Source organism: Eschrichtius robustus, chromosome 12 (genome assembly GCF_028021215.1).
Source record: "Eschrichtius robustus isolate mEscRob2 chromosome 12, mEscRob2.pri, whole genome shotgun sequence".
Classification (NCBI taxonomy): Eukaryota; Metazoa; Chordata; class Mammalia; order Artiodactyla; family Eschrichtiidae; genus Eschrichtius; species Eschrichtius robustus.
This window is the reverse complement of record NC_090835.1, coordinates 95,592,049-95,611,489: the sequence shown is the minus strand read 5'-3', so window position 1 is coordinate 95,611,489 and position 19,441 is coordinate 95,592,049. Positions and strand designations below refer to the sequence as shown.

Here is a 19,441-nt window from a genome sequence, read left to right as displayed (position 1 = left end):
CCTAAAGCAACATTTTTAATACTAATCTCTATTAGATTTTATTTTTGAGTGAATAATACATGTATCCCAGAAATTAAAGCTAGTGATTCTTATTGAGGATTGAATATTCCTACATAAACCAAGGGGCTTCAGAGCAACCTAACTGGTTACCCAACCAACAAAACTATACTCCAGCTTATGATTTTTTATCCACACTGCTATATGGCTGGAATGACTCTCACTTGAAGTCCATGGTCACATTCCGAGGACCCTTTCCTATTAGAAATTGTGACTCAAATCTGGCACGTCCCATCATAGTAAGGTCTAAATAGATTGTAAAGGGCCCACATGAATTCCCATGCCTAACTTGAAGGACTTAATTTCCTTTCAGTTGACCTGTGTTTGACTTCTCTTGTTCCACCCTGAACTTCCCAGAGGCCACTGTGACCAGAACTCAGGTGTAGGATCTGAAAGTAACCTGGCCACACAAAAAAGTATAAAACACTACCACCTCTTCACAGACTCACTCCACTTTATATTTGAGGGAAACGATCCTGGAAGCGGAAATACTTCGAGAGTTCAACAGTCTGGGAAATTTAAAGGAGGGGGAAAAAAAGCCCTGCATGTCCAAAGATCTGAAGACAGAACTCTGCTCTCTGAGGACAGCAGGAAGTAAGAAGACCCGATTCGTGGCTTCAGGAGAGGAAAAGAAAAGAGCCCCACAAGGAAACTACCAACAGATGGTAAATACATTTTTAATTCTTCTGTCATACTGTGTGGACTTGTACACATTTGTCCTGCTGTGTTAGGCTCCCAAAATAGCTAGCCATGGAATTGCAGAACAGTTCGGCTGCAATTTGAGATTTAGGAAACCGTGCTGGCTGACAAAACAGGAAGGGCTCATAGTAGGATGGAGTGGATTTGCTCCCAGTTTGCAGCTCCTCCATGTGGCATCCGCTGTAGTTCTTAGTGCAGGAAGATTCTCTCACATGTCACGTCTCATTGATGATGTCTTAAAACGTACTATTTCAAATTGTCCTCCGAGCTCTAGTTACAAGTATTAAACGCTGACATGATCCACGTGGTAACTCTCAAAGGTTAAAAGGAGTGTGATTCATTTATTTATGGATTCTAAATTTTCCAGGGAGCATCACAAACATATATGGCAGCCTGGAGCTCTATACTTAGCCATTCTCATACTTTTCATTTTGGCATAATGTCTCCATAGAATATCATGGGAATTCCAATGCCAGAAAAAGGACCAAATATGATAATGGATTGCTCTAAGAGGAACCTAAGGAGATAGGATGCTAAAGCATATTCAGTTGACTCCGCATCTAAGATGTGACCTGAGATGGGTACCAGGAGATGAGTTAGGTTCCCAGTCCCAACACCGTCTCCCAGTGCATCAGCAAGAAAGAAAAAGTGTTGATGAATCCAAGTGGATGTGGAATAATGGGGAGAGGGTGGTCTGTTACTTAATTGTGGTCTAGAAATATCACTTACGCAACTACTAGACCTGGAAGGATCCTTACAGAATCTAGTTCTTTTTTTTTTTCGTTTTATAGACAGGAATCTCCGCCAAAGAGTTGCAGGAATTGGCAGAGTTTATATAACTGGTTGATGGCAGATTCAGTACTGGAACCCAAGACATCTATTTCTCAGTTCAATGTTTGTTCTGCTTTAGCACCCACAGAAGGTGGACATTTCTGTGATAAGCAAGATCCAATTCTAGAAGACCTTTCTCATAGTAATCTTCACTCTTGGGTTTTTATAAAGCAAGATGATGGTATCTCTGACTGGTCTATGAATGTTTGGGAAACTGGTAGATATTCTTTATAGCTAAGGTTTCAAGCTTAAATATATTTGTTAATTTCTGTTCTAAACCCCTGTGGATTGTGTCTAGATTATATAGCTATCACACAATCTGGCACAGCTGGGATACTCTTGTCATGAAATAGCCCGGAAGATTGGTACATAGGGATTAAAAAGCATTGGCAAAAGAGAACAGGGAGTCTTATGCAATAACTTCCTACCCTGAGCCTTTCTAGTTGAAGAATTTCTCCTAGCCTCGATTCAAGAGAAGGGTGGGTGGGAACGAAAGGGGATTTTTATCTTTTTAGTGAAAGAAAGGGTACAAAAACACTTAAGAACTGCTCAATTTGATAAAATCTTGATTTTGCTTAGTTTAAGTTTCTACAAGACTGATTATATTCTTGTTCAAATGACCTGTACATTCATAGATAATTTTTCCAGTGGGTACATATGTTTACTAATAAAAACTATTCTCAATCAGCTATTTAAGAAATGTTATTTTTTCCTGTTTTTTTTTTTTTTGAAGAAAGTTAATCGGTAAGCTTCATAAGCTACTTTAGCAATAAGGTCTCCTAAATTTGGCAGTTCTGTTCAGCATTTTGATTTGTTGTTTCTGCTTGTGATTTCATCAATGTTCTTTTCTGTTTTTGTGGTGGAGAAATTTTTACCTGTTGTGTTTAAACATGGCATTCTTTGCTTTGAGAATCAATTTGACCATTTTGACTCCTCTGGCTAATTTTACTATCTCCATTGTCTAGTTACAGATTTGTGGGTGGGGGAGGGTAGAATTAAGTGAATTCTTTGGAGGAGAGCAGTAATGAAGGCACACTTTAGGTTATTTCATTTGTGTGATCCAAATTTGATTATCTAGCTAATATCACTAGGGACATTTGCAGCTTTAATAATTACATCTCAAGGCCTAAAGAAAAAAAGAAGAAGAAGAAAAATTACATTTACTACACATTCACATGCAGCCTTTCAGAGAGTTACCATCTGAAAGCCTGTTTGGCTGCTTTAAGAAAATAGATTGATATCAAGATTCTGCTTTAAGAGTTCAAGCTCAGTTGACTCTTTGTTCTTTAAAAAAAAAAAAAAAGCTAGATTTCAACAACTGTTTTGTGTAGAAGGGTTTAGCATTGCTTATCTGAAAGAGTAAAAAATCTAAGCTATTGATTTTACCTTTCCTTTTGGAGGACAGTTTTAGGATTTCTTTTTCCCCTAGAAAGTTTTGAGGCTGTGATTCATGTTAAAAGTGCCCTGTTCCATTATATACCAATACAGCTTTGAAGCTGTCTCTGCTTCTAGGTCAAGGGCTCTCCCTGTGGCCAGATGCCAGTTTTATCCTTGGACTCTCATGATCCTCAGAAATAAATCAACTTTCCAGTAAAATCCTGTGACAGCTCTGTTTTACATAAAAGTACGCAGCCTGGGGATGTGATACTGTTTTGTGTTTTAGATGGAGAAGAAGGCAAAGAAAACATCCATTATCAATGAGAGACAATTCCAAGTGGAGCCATTTTTACGGAAATCAGAGGGCAGCTGGGTCGGGGGCGGGGCGGAGGTACCACATTCATTCTCCCTGCAGCATCTCTAACCCAAAAGCTTATTACTTGTGCAGAAACAAAAATACAAATGACTGTAAAGTGTTCTAATCCACATGTGGCATGGGTCAATACAGTCCATGAGTTGAAAAAGTGCTGAGTAGGTCAGCTCTCTTAGGTCAGTATTTCTTCCTTGCGGCAAGAAAAGAAAAAAAATGAACGAATTACTGCTACGCATATCAGCGCAGATGAATCTCACAATATTGGAAAATAAAAGAGGCTACACACAAAATAAGGTATGCTGTATCGTTCCATTTCTATAAATTTCAAAACCACACAAGAGTAATCTATTGTTTTAGCACTAAATATATAGTTTACCTTTGATGAGGAGGGAAAGGATTGTGCCAGAAGGGGGCATGAAGATGGCTTCTAGGGTGCCAGAAAATTCTATTTCTTGACCTGGGTGGTGGATACAGAGGTGGGTTCTCTTTGTGATAATCCATTAAGCCATACATCTGTGATCTGTGCCTTTTTCCTGTAAGAATGATTTACTTCAATTTAAAAGTTTAAAAATAATATCCCTATTGGGAAAGACAAATTTAAGAAATATTAGAAAAGCATTTTGCCTAATTAAACCAATGGATATTTATTACAGAGAAAAATAGAAAATTCAGATGAGCTAGAGAAAAATATGCACAAAACTTCAGTGTAGGGCAATGGGGACACTCCTACACTGTTATAGGAAGTGTTCATTGCTACTGCAGTGTTTGGTTAACTCTCTGGCATTATCTATTAAAGATATGCATATCTGGTGACCCAGATTCCCACTCCTGGGTATATATCCAATAGAAATATGTGCACGTGAGCACCAAAAGAATAGCAACTCTATTCATGATAGCCCCAAACCGAAAACAAGCCAAACTGTCCATCAGCAGTACAGTGGATAAAGAGTGGTATATCTAACCTTGGAATACCATACAGCATTGAAAATGAATGAACCACAATACCCTTAGCATGGATGAAACTGAGAAACCTAATGTTAAAAGACCGAAAGCTAATGTTCAAAGATAGAGATTAAAAAATCGTTATGTTCCCATTTACTTAAAGTTCAAAAAACAGGAAAAGATAAATACATATAAGCATCCATATACACTTAGGTGGTAAAACTAAAGAAAAGAAAAAAAAGAGGTTATTATAAAAGTAAGGGCAGCGGGGAGAGAGTGGGTTGTGAGTGGGAAGGGGCAGATGGAGGGCCCCTGGGCCATATTCTGTTTATTGATCTGAGTAGTGGTTAAGCGAGGGCTCACTTAATAAAAATTTATTAAATTATACTTTTATATATCATGCACTTTCCCTAACGTGTGTCATATTTCACAATAAAAAGGGTATAAAAATCGCATGAAATCCAATTACTCAGAGATAGTTATCACTTTAACACCTTGATATGTATATTCCCAGACCTTCTTTAATGCAATATATACATCTTATCCACATTGCTTTGTAGCCTTTAATTTTTTTTCTTTAATAATAGGATCTCCCAGAAGAAACTCTCTGGGTTTTTTCTTGTTTTTTTTTCAATTCCCATTTAAGTTTAACTAAAAGTAAATATCATACAAGCTTTATGCCCCTCTGGAAGGCTAAAGCCATGGGGTGGCTTTCAGGAAATTAGGTGGCTTTAACCTAAGCTACAGTGATTCATAAACCAATCTGCAGGATTTTGCCATAGCTCATGGGAGACTTTTCCTGCTCTGTTAACAATGCTGCTGCTTCAGAAGAGAAAAGCCTCTCTCCACCTCTTCAGTGCTATCTTTTCAAAAGGAAAGACCAGGCAATGAGGGGAAAGGCTAGTAGGGGAGTGGTCTGGAGGCTTGGCGGGAGGAGGGGGTCACCCTAAAATGTATTCTATTACTCGTCATGCTGAGCCTGGCCTAGGAAACATTATAAAGTATTGAAATCGATCAAAAAATGATCAGGGTGCTTTTTTAAAAACCAGAAAGTAGTTCCTTTGCTTTTCTTGCCGTGGGGGCAGTAAAGTTTTCTTCCCTCTGCCTGGAACATGCTGCCCTTCCCCCTCGCCCTATCAGCAAGCATCCTCCACTGTTTTTACCTTTTAAATCATCTGCATATTTCATCCTCTTCATCATGACATGGTTGAAGAAACCTTCTATGACCATCCAAGCCTGGGCGGTGACCCCATGAGAGCCCCATGGCACCCTGGACTTACCACATCACAGCACTGGTCACACCTTATTTTGAAAGTGCCTATTTTCTTGTCCACAAATACTCTGCTAATCTGTAAGCTTCATGCATGCAAGGACAGTGTCTGTTTCACCATCGTGACTCCAGTCTCTAGTACATATTGGCACCCAATAAATATAGTCATTGAATGGATGAAAAACAGTTGTGAAATGAGATGTGGCGTGGGGAGAGGAGTTGTGATTTAAACTATGCTTTCCCAACTCACTTATTTCACCTGTTGGAACACAAATGGCTTCAAAGAGTCCAGTCAAACCAACACAAGATGGTTCAAAACTCTAAAATCTACAACTGCTTAATTTCAAATACTTACTAGTAATAGCAGTTTGCATTTGTATCTTGTTTAATATCTCATTAAGCAGTTTCACATATTTCATACAATTCCAACAACAAATCCTCCGAGTTGAACTGGGGGAGCTATTAATATCACCGCTTTATAGATCGGAAAACTTCTGAGAGGGTTTAAGTAACTAGCCTCACATTATATGATTATTTTTTAGTGTAAGCCAGGAACTGGCGACCCCTTAGGGCTGCAAGTGGAAACACATTCAGTGTATACCACATACGGATATACACATATATCTATATTTTGTATAGATATATTTTTAGGGAGTAGGGACATAAAATAAATATGTGACACCATTCTGATTTTTTATCTTTCAGAAGATATTTCCCTTTTTTCAAAGCATTTATTTTTTAAGGTTTATTTTTTTTAATCACAAAACTAGCACATATTTGGTGTAGGAAAAAAGCACAAATAAGAAAATCAAAATCACTTATGATCACATTAAATAGAATATCTATTGTTACACCTTTTTTTTTAAATTTTTTATTTATTATTTATTTATTATTTTTATTTTTGGCTGTGTTGGGTCTTCGTTTCTGTGTGAGGGCCTTCTCCAGTTATGGCGAGTGGGGGCCACTCTTCATCGCGGTGCGTGGGCCTCTCACTATCGCGGCCTCTCTTGTTGTGGAGCACAGGCTCCAGACGCTCAGGCTCAGTAGTTGTGGCTCACGGGCCCAGTTGCTCCGCGGCATGTGGGATCTTCCCAGACCAGGGCTCGAACCCGTGTCCCCTGCATTGGCAGGCAGATTCTCAACCACTGCGCCACCAGGGAAGCCCTGTTACACCATTTTAATAACTCTGACTACATATTAAGTCTTGAGCTTTTCTAGAGTGAGAACTCCCCTCCCACACTCTACTCTTTTTCTTTTTTCCCCACTCTCTTCTTTTTTTTTTCTTTTTTTAACATCTTTATTGGAGTACAATTGCTTTAAAATGTTGTGTTGGTTTTTGCTGTATAACAAAGTGAATCAGCTATATGTAGACATATATCCCCATATCCCCTACGTCTTACATCTCCTTCCCACCCTCCCTATCGCACCCCTCTAGGTGGTCACAAAGCACCGAGCTGATCTCCCTGTGCTATGCAGCTGCTTCCCACTAGCTATCTATTTTACATTTGGTAGTGTATATATGTCCATGCCACTCTCCTCGTCCCAGCTTACCCTTCCCACTCCCCGTGTCCTCAAGTCCATTCTCTACGTCTGCATCTTTATTCCTGTCCTGCCCCTAGGTTCTTCAGAACCTTTTTTTTTTTTTTTTAGATGCCATATATATGTGTTAGCATACGGTATTTGTTTTTCTCCTTCTGACTTACTTCACTCTGTATGACAGACTCTAGGTCCATCCACCTCACTACAAATAACTCAATTTCGTTTCTTTCTATGACTGAGTAATATTCCATTGTATATGTATGCCACATCTTCTTTATCCATTCAACTGTTGATGGACACTTAGGTTGCTTCTATGTCCTGAATATAGAGCTGCAATGAATATTGTGGTACATGACTCTTTTTGAATTATGGTTTTCTCAGGGTATATGCCCAGTAGTGGGACTGCTGGGTCGTATGGTAGTTCTATTTTTAGTTTTTTAAGGAACCTCCATACTGTTCTCCATAGTGGCTGCATCAAATTACATTCCCAACAACAGTGCAAGAAGGTTCCCTTTTCTCCACACCCTCTCCAGCATTTATTGTTTCTAGAGTTTTTGATGATGGCCATCTTACTGGTATGAGGTGATACCTCATTGTAGTTTTGATTTGCATTTCTCTAATAATTAGTGATGTTGAGCATCCTTTCATGTGTTTGTTGGCAACCTGTATATCTTCTCTGGAGAAATGTCTATTTAGGTCTTCTGCGCATTTGGGGATTGGGTTGTTTGTTTTTTTGATATTGAGCTGCATGAGCTGCTTGTAAATTTTGGAGATTAATCCTTTATCAGTTGCTTCATTTACAAATATTTTCTCCCATTCTGAGGGTTGTCTTTTCATCTTGTTTATGTTTTCCTTTGCTGTGCAAAAGCTTTTAAGTTTCATTAGGTCCGATTTGTTTATTTTTGTTTTTACTTCCATTTCTCTAGGAGGTGGGTCAAAAAGGATCTTGCTGTGATTTATGTCATACAGTGTTCTGCCTATGTTTTCCTCTAAGAGTTTTATAGTGTCTGGCCTTACATTTAGGTCTTTAATCCATTTTGAGTTTATTTTTGTGTATGGTGTTAGGGACTGTTCTAATATCATTCTTTTACACGCAGCTGTCCAGTTTTCCCAGCACCACTTATTGAAGAGGCTGTCTTTTCTCCATTGTATATTCTTGCCACCTTTATCAAAAATAAGGTGACCATATGTGCATGGGTTTCTCTCTGGGCTTTCTATCCTGTTCCATTGATCTATATTTCTGTTTTTGTGCCAGTACCATACTGTCTTGATTAGTGTAGCTTTGTAGTATAGTCTGAAGTCAGGGAGCCTGATTCCTCCGGCTCCGTTTTTCTTTCTCAAGATTGCTTTGGCTATTCGGGGTCTTTTGTGTTTCCATACATATTGTAAAATTTTTTGTTCTAGTTCTGTGAAAGATGCCATTGGTAGTTTGATAGGGATTGCACTGAATCTGTAGATTGCTTTGGGTAGTATAGTCATTTTCACAATGTTGATTCTTCCAATCCAAGAACATGGTATATCTCTCCATCTGTTTGTATCATCTTTAATTTCTTTCATCAGTGTCTTACAGATTTCTGCATACAGGTCTTTGGTCTCCTTAGGTAGGTTTATTCCTAGGTATTTTATTCTTTTGGTTGCAATGGTAAATGGGAGTGTTTCCTTAATTTCTCTTTCAGATTTGTCATCATTAGTGTATAGGAATGCAAGAGATTTCTGTGCATTAATTTTGTATCCTGCTACTTTACCAAATTCATTGGTTAGCTCTAGTAGTTTTATGGTAGCATCTTTAGCATTCTCTGTGTAGAGTATCATGTCATCTGCAAACAGTTACAGCTTTACTTCTTTTCCAGTTTGGATTCATCTTATTTCTTTTTCTTCTCTGATTGCTGTGGCTATAACTTCCAAAACTATGTTGAATAATAGTGGTGAGAGTGGACAACCTTGTCTTGTTCCTGGTCTTAGAGGAAATGGTTTCAGTTTTTCACCATTGAGAATGATGTTGGCTGTGGGTTTGTCGTATATGGTCTTTATTATGTTGAGTTAAGTTCCCTCTTTGCCTACTTTCTGGAGGGTTTTTATCATAAATGGGTGTTGAATTTTGTCGAAAGCTTTTTCTGCATCTATTGAGATGATCATATGGTTTTCATCCTTCAATTTGTTAATATGGTTTACCACACTGATTGATTTGCGTATATTGAAGAATCCTTGCATTCCTGGGATAAACCCCACTTGATCATGGTCTATGATCCTTTTAATGTGCTGTTAGATTCTGTTTGCTAGTATTTTGTAGAGGATTTTTGCATCTGTGTTCATCAGTGATATTGGCCTGTAGTTTTCTTTCTTTTCCCCACTCTATTCTTTATCTTCAAATTTTTCTGAGCTATTCTTGGCCATTTGCTCTTTCATTTGAATTTAAGAATTAGGTTTTACTAAAACTCTGTTGGGATTCTTATTGGATTTGCATTCTTTTTATAGATTAATTTGAGTAGAATTGAAGATTTTACTATATTGGTTCCTCTCTTTCATAAACACAGTATATTTCTCCATTAATTTATGTCTATTTTAATGTCTTTTTTTAAATATGGAAAGCTTCAGAAATTTGTGCGTCATTTTTGCACAGGGGCTGTGATCATCTTCTCTGCACTGTTCCAACTTCAGTATATGTGTTGTCAAAGCGAGCATTTAGAAGAAATTTCTTAACTGTTGGATTATATTAGGAGGGAAAGGTCACATATTCTTCATGCTCTTTATGAGACTGAAAAAGAGATTAATCTGGACTAATTATTTCTATCAAACATAAAAGCATTTAGTTGTGTGCTGACAATGGGGAGAATGTTTCTGGCTTTTGCTATCTTGCCCCTTCTAGTATCTAAACAGAAACTCTTTTTCTGTTGATGGTCTTGACAGAGAAGTGCAGCAGGACAAAGGGGTTGGGAAGACGGGGAAAAGAAAAGGAAAAGAAGATGGCCAGATATGACTAGGAAGAGGGCTGGGGAGGAGGGACGGCTGATTGGGCAGGTGAAATGGGTGGAGACCAGTAGGGGTGGTGGGGGGGAGCACATGACAGCAAGTGTGGATTCTCTGAGTTTTGCTTTTCTAGAAAACCAGCAGCATCACTTGGGATCTTATTAGAAATTCAGAATATTGGCCCCATCCAGATTCACCCAATCAGAATCTTCATTTTAACAAGATCCCCAGGTAATTCTTATGCACATTACAGTTCCAGAAGCTCTTAGTCGCCCCCAACCAGTCTGAGCCAGTCCTGATTGGTGTCATCAGCCTTAGACCTATTAATAGACAAAACTGGTTTGGTTGCCTAGAGACCTGGAAATCTGGTTCCTCCTGTAGATGCTGAGTCTCAGAGTTCTCTTACCACTTTGGCCAAAGCCTTGGGACTCCAGTTGGCCTCAGTTTCTCTGCTACGCATGCCAGTTCTCAGCAGGGATTGGATCCTGGCCCTAGACCCCAGCTTCCTCAGCTCGGGTCCTCGTGCTTTGCCAAATTCTTGCTCTGCCCATTCCTCTGGGAAGCAGGATGTGCTTTTCTACTCCCTTCTCAGCTTCTGCTGGGGACCTGCTGTGACTGGACCAATCACCTGGAACTGTGCCTGATTTTGACTATTGTCACCAGGACTTCTTCCAGAACTGCTGGCAGAGAGGATGCACTCAGATCTCCTAATAGTCTGGCTCAATCTGTGTTAGTCATGCCCTTTGACCGCTGCACACTGGTCTGCCTTGCTGCCTCCTGGGGATGGGCCAGCTTCTGAAGACAAATGCTCTGTCCCCTCTGTCACACTGGATCTTGGCTTCTTCCCCCTTCCCATGGCCTGAGCTGATGTGGTCCCAACCTGCCTTGCACACAAATGTCTCCTACAAAAGAGAAGGAGGCTAGCAGAGAACGAGGGAAGCAGGCCTCAGCCCCTTCGCTCTCTTAAACTTCTGTAACACTGGGACTTCATGGCACTGCTTGTGTGTAGACCTTGAGATTCCAAGCATTGCCCTTGGAGCCCTTCAGGTAAAAGATATCCTAAAAGTCCTTGACGACTACTGACTACAAACAGGCCCAGTGGTTTTGCATAACTGGTACTTTTCGGTCCTTTTTCCAAGGTGGAGAAAAATCTCTGTGGCCTGACTTACTTTATCAAAACAGGCCAATCCATATAGAAGCTCAATAATTTCTCTGGTTACCATATAACCATTTCACTTTGACTGATGGTGTTATACATCCTGCCATGCTCAATTTATGGTGGAACATTATACAAACTGTATCACATCTGCTACCGTGTTTTAAGCCAGCACAAAATGGTATGACGTTCACAACAATCAGGTTGGCCGTCAGTTATAGAGGCCAATTTTTATATAAACATTACTCTCCACTAATTAATAGACCACTGATATATCTTTTAGACTGTTGCATCATTTCTATTCCTAAGAACGATTCTTAAAAGAATAGATTAAAAAAAGAAAAAAGAAGGAGAAGACGAAAAAGAAGAAAGAAAACAAAAAAGTGTGGCAGCGCCCACAGGAGCTAAGTAATGGTGTGGGTGTTGTTTCCGCTATTTACATACGTAACACTTTCATAAGAATCCAAATGTCTTACAAAAGAAAATACAAATTGCAGTAAAGAGGCGATAACACAGTAAGACACAGAGAAAACAATTACCCAAAGGAAGATTTAAATTTGGCATCAATCGTCTGCAGCGAAAGAATGGATAAGTATCCACTGACTCTGTTTGTACATACAAAGGTAGGCACGTGGTGGCATTTGCCACGGTCAGAAAAGAAGTTCCATGTAAAGTAGAAGGAAAAGTAGTAATTAAAAATGTCTCAAATTGTTTTGAATAAGAAATACATGCTATTTAATGAAGTCACTCCAAGTTTCCAAAGTTGCATCACAATCTCATTGAATGAGCAGAAATGGGTAAATATATGATTTTCCAAAAAGCAGTCTTGGCCAAGCAAAATCAAAGGTCCAGGAAGAAGTCACTCAAGATTAGCAAGAGGATATGGATAGGAAATAGACCTATTCATTGCACTTTTCTGAAGGTCCAGATTTTCTCAGGATAGACTTTATTGATAAATTATGAAGAAACTGTATTTGAAGTTAGTATAAAAAACCCAATTTTGATGGATAACATGAAAATTCTCCTTTAGCTGCTTTCAGTTTTATGCCTGATGTTATGTCATTATTTGAACAGGGTTCCAACAAACCATTCAAACTTTTGGAAAAGGGGAAACCTGGTACCGGGGGAAAATACTCTCAGGAAAACTGTCTAAAATGTTGCAGAGGCTTAAAAAGTGATGAGTATATAGAACAACACATCACTACCAGTGCTATGATAACTTTAGTATGTGCAGTTATGGTCAAACCACTCAAAATTACAATGTCATTTGTCTTCTTTGTATCTCTTTTGTTTTTACAAGTCACATGGCAAAATCAACAAATACTACATCATCCCTCTGAGGATTCAGCTGTGGAAAAAGCATCTGCTAGCTCATCTCTAGGGTAGCTATTATTAGCTTGCTTTGATTCTCTCATACGATACATACCCATGCTTATTAAGCTGTTTGTTTGCCTCCTTTGTCATATTCCTCTATGATTATGACTACCGCTATGCAGTGTACTCCAGTGCAACCCAGAGGTACCCATTTCCATAGGCCTTTCCAAAATTGATGTAATCTCCCTAGTTTTAAAAACATTATTTGGGGGGGAAAAAAAACCACGCAACATCATATTTGCACTGATATTAAACCTTTCTACAGAAAATATCCAGTACCTGTACTGGATTGTATAGTGTTACCCCCGCCCCCCCAGATCCATGATCACTCAGAACCTGCGAATATGACCTTATTTGGAAATAGGGTCTTTGCAGATGTAGTCAAATTAAGATGATGTCATACTGGATTAGGGTGGGCCCTAAATCCAATGACTGGTGTTCTTATAAGAAGGTCCTGCAGAGACATGGATGTACAGGAAGATTATCAAATGAAGACGGAGAAATTGGAGTGATGCAGCTGTAAGCCAAAGATTGCCAGTAACCATCAGAAGCTAGGAGAGAGGCTCAGTACAGATTCTAATCTCAGAGCCTTTGGGGGGATGTAGCCTTGCTGACACTTTGATTTTGGACTTCTAGCCTCTAGAACTGTCAGATATAAGTTTCAGTTGTTTAAACCACCCAGTGTATGGTATTTTGTTGTGGCAGCCCTAGGAATCTCCAGATTATGCAAGTAAGTACTTTAAATTACATAAAGACTTGATATTAACTTTCCCTTAGATGATGAAACTAGGGGAGGAAAAGGCTACTTGTCACGGTGACATGGCAAGTGTAGACCAAAGATGGGATTAGAAACTGGTCATTCTGGCATCACAAGGCAGGTAGAACTGTAAAAGAATGAAAGTTTCAGGTAAACCACTAAGACATTGATTTCACATTTTAAAGTGAGGTATAAGACCTCCATTTTGCAAAATTTGCAACACAGGTTGTCAAAATCTGATTACATGGCTTTTCAACCCCTTACGTATAATAAATACAAAGTACATTAAAAATGAAAACTAGAGATTTGAGGTGAGGGTTGTTTTGTATAGAGTAGTCTGTGTGCTGGGTGTCCTCCCCCCAACCAACCTTTCTAAATCTCTGGGGGCAAATAAAATGTGAGTGGTTCCATTGAATCAGATGTGGGCCACTCACAAGAGAAAGCAGACATGGGGTTATCTTGCATCCTTTCTAAGAGGGTCATTTGGACGGATAACCAGATGAACAAAAATATGGAGCTGGTACCAGATTCCTGGGGTCCCAGGAAAGAGTAAGTGATCAGCCATATTAAGATGTATCCATTCATCTGCAGGGAAATCCAGGTGAGAGAAGCCCTACCCTGGAGCATCTCCGGAAAACTCATACAAACCAACAAGAGAGGCAACTTGGTATATCTGTCAAGGCCAAAGAACTCTGATACTAGCTCTTCACACCACTACCAGGCAAGTAAGAACTTTCTTGCTCCCCTCTCCTCATCTTCCTCCCAGTATTCTAACTGCAGAGAAGTGTGCAGTCACCTTCTGAAAACTGCAAGGGGCAGGGATCAGAAAAGAAAGGGCACATGGGTTGCTCTCCTAACCCAGTCGTAGCTCTTTGTAGGAGGCTGAGATGGGGATGGGAGAAACCTGTTGACGTTTTTACTGTGATATGAATCCAGACACGTTAATTACTGACCAAAGGATATACTGCCTGGAAGTGACTAGAAGAATAAAAATTTGATCTAAATTTCACCCAAGAGCAGAGAAAGTGCTAACTCTGTGGAATAAATTTGAAGTGTTGCTTTATGATTGATTACATCCTATGAGTCACACTTGTTCAATGTAACAGTTACATAACCATTTCTAAATGCAATTGAATGGAGTTCTTATAGAACCTTCTGTAGTGTTTTCCCCTATGAAGTCACTGTGTTTCTGTCTGAAATTTGGAAAATTATATGTCAAATTGTCCTCACAGAGAATTCTGTCCTTTTTACTCTATTGTTTATCAGCACTTATGAAATTTCTAAACTGAAAAGCATTATATGCTTGGTACAGATTAGGTGCTCAATAAATGTTGAATTAATAAAGAAATGAATGGGCAGTGAAGAGAAACCCTGATTGCCTGGGTTCTTTATAAACCCAGGCTATCCTCAGATTTCTTTATGGTAGAGTAAGAAATATCCCAGGTTGGTGACTTCTGAGACATTCCAACCAGACACTTATGGTCTCCTTACATGGAATTATAAAACATTAGCATTAGAAGGAAACTTAGGAGGTGATTTAGCCCAACCCTTTCATTTTACAGATGAAGGCCCAAAGAAGTGAAATAATTTGATTAAGGTCACCTTTTTCTATAGTATCAGTGCTAGGCCTGGAGACTCTGACAGCTGACTCATTGATAGTGACATTCCTTGGTTTCTGGGCTTCTTGCTAGCTTGGCTTTGGTGGAGTGACAGCTTATGTTCTCTTGTTAGTTTTTTCATCAACAAAAACAGAAGTTGCACCTAAGAAGCAAACATGAAACATCTACTTGTGCTCAGAATTGCACCTGTACTTGGAATAGAGTGAGGAGTTAGGACCAGCTACTGCCCTCAAGGAGCTTATAGCCAAGTGGGGGAGACCGACAAGTAAAACACAACTATAACAAAGTGGGCTAAGTGCTATGAAAGAAAGAATCACAGTGAGCTACTTAGATAAAGCACCTCATCTAGCCTAAGGGTCATGGAGGGCTTGTTAGAGGAGGTGACATCTGAGTTGAGTCCTGAGAATGAGGAAATGTTAATAATCATGGTGTGTTTAGCAAACCCTAAGTATTGTACTATGGAGGTATCACTGAGTACAAGGGGGTGGGAAGAGAGATGGGTCAGATAGATAAGCAGGAGCCCAAACATGGAGGGATTTCCATGCTATAGTAAGATGTGTAGACTTTATAGAAAGTCTATCAAAAATGACTGAAGTATTTTTTGCAGGGGACTTATGAGGCCTGATTTCTGCCTCAGATATAACAGTCTAGCTACAGAATGGGGAACAGCTTTGAGTGGGATAATGTAGGCAGAGAGTCCAGCTGGGAAACTATTGAAATAATCTAGGTAAGAAAAAATGGCAGTAGAGATGGAAAAGGCAAAAGAATTTAAGAGCAATGTGCTATGGACTGACTTGTGTACCCCTCTTCCCCTAAAGCCCAATGTGATGGTATTTGGAGATGGGGACTTTGGGAGATAATTAGGTTTAGATGAGGTCATGAGGGTGCCCCCCTCCATGATGGGATTAGTGCCCTTTTAAGAAGAAACACCAGAAAACTTGCATTCTCTCTTCACCATGTGAGGGCAAATTAAGAAGGGAGTCCTCTACAAGCCTGGAAGAGAGTCCTCACCAGAAACTGAACATGCTTTGATTTTGGACTTCTAACCTTCAGAACTGTGGGAAAATAAATTTCTGTGTTTAAGCTAGCCGGTCTGTGGTATTTTGTTAGGGCAGCCCGAGCTGAGTAATACACAAAGGAAGTTGAATGAAGGATGCGGTGATGTATTAGATGTAGGGAATAGGGATAGTGAGGCACCAAGGGTCGGATGAGTGTCCAGACTTACTGTGTAAAGAGAGAAGCCTAAAAAAGGGAACACTGGCAGAGAAAGGGGAAACTTGGTAGAGACCAAAGAGAGTAGCCAGAGAGATTAAGGGAAAACAGAAGAGGCCAAGAGAAAGGAGGTTTTTTTTAAAAAAAGAAGATTCAATTGTGCAAATATTATAAAGATGTCAAGTAAGGTAAGGTTGAAAGGTATCCACTGGCTTCAGTGATAAATGCCTTTGGAGACATTGGCAAGAATTGTTTCAACATTGTGAGGGCAGATATGATACCACAGTTGATTGAGGAGAGAACGAGATGTCAGGAAGTATAGACAGCTAGTATAGAAAGCACATTTAAGAATCCTTGCTTTGAAATGGGGAAGAGAAGTGGATAGGTAATGAGAAGGGAAGGAAGCAAGGGGGATTTTTTTAATGATATAAGATAAGCTTTTTAGGAGGGATGACGTTGAGGACATACTAGAAGAGAGGCAATAATTGATGAGCAAGGTTACTGAGTGTGCAGGCCATGATGGGCTACATAGCTCAGATGCCGAGACTGGCTTTAGAAGGAGGGGCTTCATCCTCCATCATGGGAGGGAAGTAAGAATGAATGCAGATGTGTGCAAGGTTGTAGGTGCAGAGTGAGTCCTACCTGATGGCTTCCATTTTCTTCATGAGGTAGCAGATGAGAGTGAGGTAGGTGGTGAGATGTTAGGAAAGGGGATGGAGGAGGTGGCTTCAGTTACTTGTGTGAGGAATGGGAGAGAGAAACAGAGGGCTGACGATAAACACAGTAGGCATGGCTGGCAGCATGGGGGCAATTGGAAATTTTATACCACGGAATGTTGGTGCACCAATTCCCTCCACTGTGCAATTTTTCTTCTTCATACTTAGCTGCCTAAACATAGAAGGAGGCAGAGAATTAGGCTGTTACAAAGTTTGGGTTTTGCCAGTGAATGAGAATGAAGGACAATGGGAAGGAAGTTGAGGAGGTCAAGGAAATAAAAAGTTAGGAGCTCAGAGAATTTCTCCTTCTAGGGATATGAAGTAGACATATTTTCCCCATTCTTCCTGCTACGTATAAGTAAAAAATCCTGGATGTTATATACAAAACAAATGTAAAAAGACTGAAAAGTGAAGCAAAGAAAGCAGACCAGCTAGGGATCTTGAGAGTGGGGAGATGACACAGTGGTGAGTTCCCTGGGTTTTCCTTTCGCCTCATATATTGCAGACTCAGAGTGGAAGAAGGTGGCAATCCACAAACACAAACAAAAAGGGCCCCAACAAAGGTCTACTTTCTCTAAGGACAGGAAGAAGGCAGTATAGAAAGATAGAAAACTTTTAGACAATAAGAGCTTTACCAGCATCAAACATTACAGAAAAAAAACCAACCCCACCTTCACCAGCAAAGGCTGAATTGGGGGCCTAGACTTGCACAATCACCAGGCTGTAACAAGACATCCTAACCCCTTTGCTGGAATTTCATCCTTGCTGGGTGGTAGTTCCTCCTCCTGACCCCCCTACTCCCTAGCTCCGGTATTAGTTGAGACCAGATAGGGAGCACAGACTAATACTCTCACCCTGAAGTAACAAGGCATTCTTCCCTCTCTCCACTGGGGTGGTGTCAGAGAACGCCTAGGAGTAATGAAGAGCATCCTCCCTTGACTGTCAACAGAGGCCGAGTGGGACCTGAACTTCTACCCTCACCTGGCAGTAATGAAGCAGTGCCTACCACTCCGTCCCCAGCAAGAGCAGTGTCAGAGGAAGCCAGCTAAAACAGAAGGTTGAAATAAGATCCAAAGTCTCAAAACATATATCCCAAATATCCAGGTTTCAATAAAAATTACTTGTCATACCAACTGTATTAGGTCCCTAGGACTGCCATAACAAAGAATCACAAATTCGATAGCTTAAACAACAGAAATTTATTCACTCACAGTTCTGGAAGCTAGAAGCCAGAAATCAGGATGTCAGCAAGAACATGTTCCCTCTGAAGTCTCTAGCGAAGAATCCTTCCTTGCCCTTTTTTAGTTTCTGATGGCCCCTTCCATTCCTTGTAGCTGCATCACTTCAATCTCTGCCTCTCTCATCACATGGCTATTTTCCTTATGTGTGTGTCTGTGTGTTCTCTTCTTATAAGGACACTAGTCATTGAATTTAGGGCCCACCCTAATACACTATGACCTCACCTTAACTAATTACATCTGCAAAGACCCTATTTCCAAATAAGGTTACATTCTGAGGTTCCAGGTGAAAATGAATTTATGGGGAACATTATTCAGCCCACTACACCGTCATGCCAAGAACCAGGACGGTCTCAAACTGAATGAAAGAAAACAATCAAAAGATGGCAACAGCTACATGGGAGATACGTTAGAATTATTCGACAAAGATTTTAAAGCATGATAAAAATGCTTATACGAGAAATTACAAAAACACATTAAAAAAAGAAAATCTCAGCAAACAAAAAGAAGATATAGAAAGAAACAAATGCAAATTTTAGAAGAGAAAGATACAATAACCAAAGCAAAAGACTCAGTAGATGAGCTGAAGAGTAGAGAGGGCAGAGGAAAGAATCAGTAAACTGGAAGATAGAATAGAAATTACCAATCTAAATAACAGAAAGAAAATATGCTGAAATAAAAAATGAACAGAGCCTCAGGGACCTGTTCTATATAATAAAAGGTTTAACATCCATGTCATCAGAATGTCTCTGGAAAGACAGGAGAGGAGAGGGAGGACTGAAGAAAGTACTACCAAAAATAATGGCTGAAAACTTCCCAAGTTTGACAAAAGATATAAACCTATAGGTTCAAAAAGCTAAGCGAATCCCAAATAGGATAAATCCAAAGTAATCCACCCTAAGGCACATGATAGTCAAACTCCTAAAAACAAAAGACGAAGAAAAAAATCTTGAAAAACAGCAAAAGAGAAACACCATACCTATAGGGGAAAAACAATTCAAATGACAGTGGATTTCTCATCAGAAATCATGTATCACAATATTTTTAAGTGCCGAAAGAAAAAAATCCTATATCCAGGAGAAGTATCCTTCAGGCATGAAGGTGAAATCAAGACACTCTCAGATGAAGGAAAACTAAAAGAATTTGTCACCAGCAGACCAATCCTGAAAGAATGGCTAAAGGAAGTTCTCTAAACATCAGGAAGAAAGAGCAAGCCAGTAAGCAAAAATATGGGTAAATATAATAGATTTTCCTTCTACTCTTGAGTTTTCTGAATTATATTTGATTGGAGAAGCAAAAGTTATAATATTGTCT

At 39.6% G+C, this 19,441-nt stretch overlaps 1 long non-coding RNA gene and 1 other non-coding gene across 4 annotated transcripts in view; one reads left to right on the top strand and one right to left on the bottom strand.

Annotated features, from left to right (window-relative positions):
* LOC137773966 (uncharacterized) overlaps positions 1 to 18,012 on the top strand; it is a 28,321-nt gene extending 10,309 nt beyond the window's left edge. Inside the window, exons 2-4 of one of the 3 annotated variants that reach the window (XR_011075762.1) lie at positions 524 to 722; positions 13,934 to 14,063; positions 17,792 to 18,012. This is a non-coding gene — a long non-coding RNA (uncharacterized lncRNA). Of the gene's footprint in view, positions 1 to 500; positions 723 to 13,933; positions 14,068 to 17,791 lie in introns of all 3 variants that reach the window. The other 2 variants (XR_011075761.1, XR_011075763.1) reach the window with 2 other exon arrangements.
* Positions 9,664 to 9,770, bottom strand: LOC137774296 (U6 spliceosomal RNA). Its single transcript, XR_011075825.1, has one exon. It is a non-coding gene; the product is annotated as a U6 spliceosomal RNA (small nuclear RNA).
* Positions 18,013 to 19,441: the final 1,429 nt, after the last annotated feature.